Source organism: Triticum aestivum, chromosome 1B, assembly GCF_018294505.1.
Source record: "Triticum aestivum cultivar Chinese Spring chromosome 1B, IWGSC CS RefSeq v2.1, whole genome shotgun sequence".
Taxonomy (NCBI): domain Eukaryota; kingdom Viridiplantae; phylum Streptophyta; class Magnoliopsida; order Poales; family Poaceae; genus Triticum; species Triticum aestivum.
In genome coordinates this window covers 594,166,240-594,170,730 of record NC_057795.1, presented here as the reverse complement: position 1 = coordinate 594,170,730, position 4,491 = coordinate 594,166,240, and the positions used below count along the sequence as shown (strand labels likewise).

The 4,491-nt window shown below is 42.0% G+C and overlaps 1 pseudogene; it reads right to left on the bottom strand.

Moving 5' to 3' along the window:
• Nucleotides 1-1,438: 1,438 nt before the first annotated feature.
• LOC123080159 (receptor-like protein kinase At3g21340) lies at nucleotides 1,439-3,995 on the bottom strand (annotated as a pseudogene).
• Between the last annotated feature and the right edge of the window lie 496 nt (nucleotides 3,996-4,491).

Here is a 4,491-nt window from a genome sequence, read left to right as displayed (position 1 = left end):
GCACATAATGGTTGGGATTTGGGGCCACCTAAAAAGGCCCCCTTCTTCCGTGCGGAAAAAAGTGACAACTCTACTCTCTCTCTCCTCCATTGATTCTAACTCAATTTTCTTTGAGAACTCTCTTTGCTTCCACTCAAATTGTTGATCTTTTGAGGAGTGAAAAAGAAGTGCCTAATCTATACTTCCACCAAAGAAAAAGTTGATTCCTCCTTGTTTCCTTAGTAGATCTTGTTGCTCTTGGAGATTGAGAAATATCGTGTGTGTAGTGCATGCATAGCCAGAAAGTAACACAATGATTCTCTCTGTCACCTTGACTCTCTCTCCTTGCGATAAGTACCTAGGATTTTATTCGCGCGGCCTTCCATCTAGCCACCCTAGCCATTGCCTCCCACATCCCTCTGACATTGCCTCTCGCCCCCTTCTCTATTCCCATCATAGCCTCGCCCCTCGACCATGTTGTCTACCTCCTATAGTCCACAGAGCGTCAACGCGAGCAGATCGACCTTGTTGAAACCAGCCACCCCACCTTACTACCGCATTTATCGACCTCGAGCCCCGACTCCTATTGTCCAACATGAAAACCAGATCACTTCCTCCCATGTGGGCCTCGGCCATCGTAGCTCGCTTCCTCTCATGTGGACCTCCACCACTGTAGCTCGCCTCCTCCTAGGTTGAGATTGACCTCCACCTCGTTTTCTAATAAGGTTAAGCTTAAGAGAAGCGATCCATATATTGGGTGAAAATTCGTTGTACATGAGCTCAAGCTAACAAGTTCCCGCATGAATACTGAACTCTAAAATAATATTAAACAAAAATAAAAATATGGATTTTTTTATAGTGACATGTTTGCGTGTTCTATCCATTTGCATTTTTTTGTGAAGAAAGACATGTGCGGTTGTTTGGTGTAACAAAGAAAAAACCCAGTGCCCTAATAAAGGGGTTTTAGAGCATTTATTTTTTGTTTTGGTTTTCCGCACTAACTAATATGTATTTTCTCTGCAAAAATCTCCATACAGTTATAGGATCGGAAAAATGGATGGAGGCAATTGAAGCTGGTGTCAGGAGGCCAATTACCAATTTCAAGCGAATACGAACATTAGCACACTCAAAATCAATTTTTGGAAGAAGAGTACAGAGTTCCCAGTTCCACACCATAGAAACAAAAGTCAATAGATATACCTAGGGAAGAGTACATAGTCATAGATACCCATGTATTTCAAAAGAATTAAGAATTAAGCATAGTTTTTTTTGCAAAAAGGCCAAAGGCCATATATTAAGTAGCACAAACCCTTACAGAAACACATCATACTTGGGTTTTCAAATATCTGACCATTTCCCGTTTGTGTGTTGGTAAATAAAGACATATTAAAGCACACAGAGTTCCCTTCAATGACACAAAAGGGCAATTGTGACTTCTTTCAACCGAATGAATGAGTCTTCAACGTGCAACAGGATCTGTGGTCCTTGTTGCCATCCTTCTAGACACATACTCCATCTCTAATGCAACACTGTCCTGAGATTCATTATTCAAGTTTGGATCATGGATTCCACTTCCGGTGTACAAGCCTCCGCTCATGTCACTGCTTGCATAGCAATCCTCGAGCTTGAGGCACTCTTGGAGCTGCACCACCACGTCGCTGATGGTGGGCAGTTCCAGCGACACATGTGCGGTGCACTCCAGAGCGATGTTTGCCACCTTCCACACACTGTTCACATCATAACAACCATGCATGCGCGCATCCACCACGCTCTCAATGTTGCCCTCCACTAGCTGGGACCTCACCCAATGGATGATGCTGATGGGCATCAGAGACTCTGGCAATATAGTTGGTCTTCCGGTGACGAATTCAAGCAACACGACACCGAAACTGTACACGTCACTCTTTGTTGTTGGTTGCATTGTTGCCAGGTACTCTGGATCAACATATCCATAGGTACCAACGAGTGTGTTTGTGGATACATGTGTGTCCTTGTCATGTTTGAAGGCCTTAGACATTGCCGAAGTCGGTAATCTTGGCCTCCAGACTTGCATTTAGGAGGATATTTGTGGGCTTCACGTCCATGTGGATGAGAGGCGGGCTGCACCCGGTGTGTATGTACTCAAGCCCTGCGCATCACAACATCAGCAAACCATCCCTCCCTAAACTTTTTGGAAATACAAACATATAGAAGCAAAATGGGCATTTTATTCAAAGCTAGTACCTTTGGCAGAAGTGCAATTTGAAGTCTCTGTCTCCAATCCAGTAAACCTTCTCCATCATCGTCTCTTCCTGCAAATATATGTGCATTCTGAATTTTCCAACATCAGACATTGGCGATGATTCTATGGATCAATTGTGAACATTCCGCCAGATAGTACTTTGAAGTTATATGTCATTGTATAGTAGCAATCACTTTGTTGGTACCAATTTGAAACCACGCGGCTAAACAATTTACATTATGTACATATTACCTATAATATGCTCTTGTTGTATTCCTTCTGACATGTACTCGTACACAAGTGACATGTCTTTTCCATCCTTACAATAGCCAATCACGGTGAAAAGATTCTTATGGTGAATCTGCGTCAAAATCTGAGCCTGCACAAATGTTCATGTCCCACCAAATCCAATATGAAAAAATGCTTAGTTTTTTGTTGTATGTGCACTAGGAGTGGCTAATGGCTAGGCATTATGATTGACTTAAACTCTTGAATGTCTTAATGCAGTGACGTGTAAGACTCATGCACATTCAAAAAACCTCACCAACTGAAGCCAAGGAGATTCTACCTCTGCGAGGAACACATTGACACCTTGCTTAGAAGTACGAGACCGCAATTTCACGGCCACCTCAGTGTCATCTTCTAGGAATCCATGATAGACAATCCCGAAACCTCCCCGACCAAGAACCCTCTTGAGTCCCTTTATTATCATATCAAGTTGTTTGTAGGTGAACCGACGGTTCTCAAGTTGCAATGAGTTGTCCCCACGCTCACCATTTACTATCATATAGTTGACAAATGGTAGCACAATAGTGTTCATGGACTAGATAATTGTTATGCACACTTATGTTGATGCCTCACCTTGTTGTCTTCGTCTTACCAGGAAAAAGATCACTACTGCTAATGATACCATCACCACAACCACAAGTAGAGGGACAACAATATATATAGCCAGCTTGTTGTTCCTTTTAGGTACCGACTGGCATGAATTGTCACTTGCGCAAATGTTTGGATTGTTCTCATATCTACCAAAAAATATGAAATGAAAATGTTCCATCCAATTTATCTAGTATTATATGTGATGGAACTAGAAGAACATGGAAGCTGACCTAAAATTGAGGGAGCCATCTTGAACTCTTTTGAGAAGTCCAGGGGGAATTGAACCACTGAGCTGATTACCTGACAAATCTCTAACGAAAAAGAAAATTTGCAGGAGTTGAATTAATGTTTTGGGTGCAAAATTAATTGTCATAAGTTGCAGGACTTACATAATCGTCAATGAAGGTAATTGTGAAAGGGCATCTGAAATTAAGCCTGTCAATTTGTTGTTTGACAGATTTCTAAAAAAATGTGGACCAATATTACCTTTCACCATTTTTTGGTGCAAAAAGGAACCATGATGAATCTTAAAAACATTGTAGAAAATCAACTTACAACTACTGGAAAGCCTTGAGATTTATGAAAGAAGATGTTATATCACCAGTGAGACCGGTGATGGATAAATCTCTGCAGAAAATGAACCTCTGTCGGATGAGTATCATTATCGAGTTTTACATGATATTCCATTCGACATTTTCCTGTTGAAGTGAATTTAAGTACGATGCTCAAATCTAAAATACTTACACTGGTTTGATCCTATGGGGGGTTGTGATCTCATAACCGCACGCCAACCTTTCCCAGGCCATAGTCTTTGGAATGCATGGACACCCATCTAGTTCTTCTGCACCTGCTAGTTCATCTTTATCGCCATGATAGCATATACTGTTGATTCATGCAAGTTTTTAGTACCACACATGATTTGAGTAAGCATCAACCACAACTCATGTGTGTATGTCGTGTTGTTATATGGGGTGTGAATTTCTTCTATGCAGAGCACATGCTCCCTTCATTGTAGAATAGAAAGCTTTAAAGAACATGTGGTGTGTAGATATTAGAGTGAGTATGTGTGACGGTGTCCTCGACTAGGGGGTACTCAACGCGTCGTCTCCCGATCAGTTTGATTGGGTCGAGGACCCCCATGGCCGTATACTCATGAGCCAGTCCGGACAGCTGCCGCATACAAGGAAGAATCCACAAGACTTGGCGATCAAGACAAGGACTCCTCCCCCACCAGCGTATTTGGCTAGGACTCTTGTTATCCTAGGCCTCTGGTGCATTATATAAATCGGGGCCAGGCTAGTCGATAGACATATACAACAACAATCATATCATTGGCTAGCTTCTAGGGTTTAGCGTCTCTAATCTCGCGGTAGATCAACTCTTGTACTACCCATATCATCAATATTAATCAA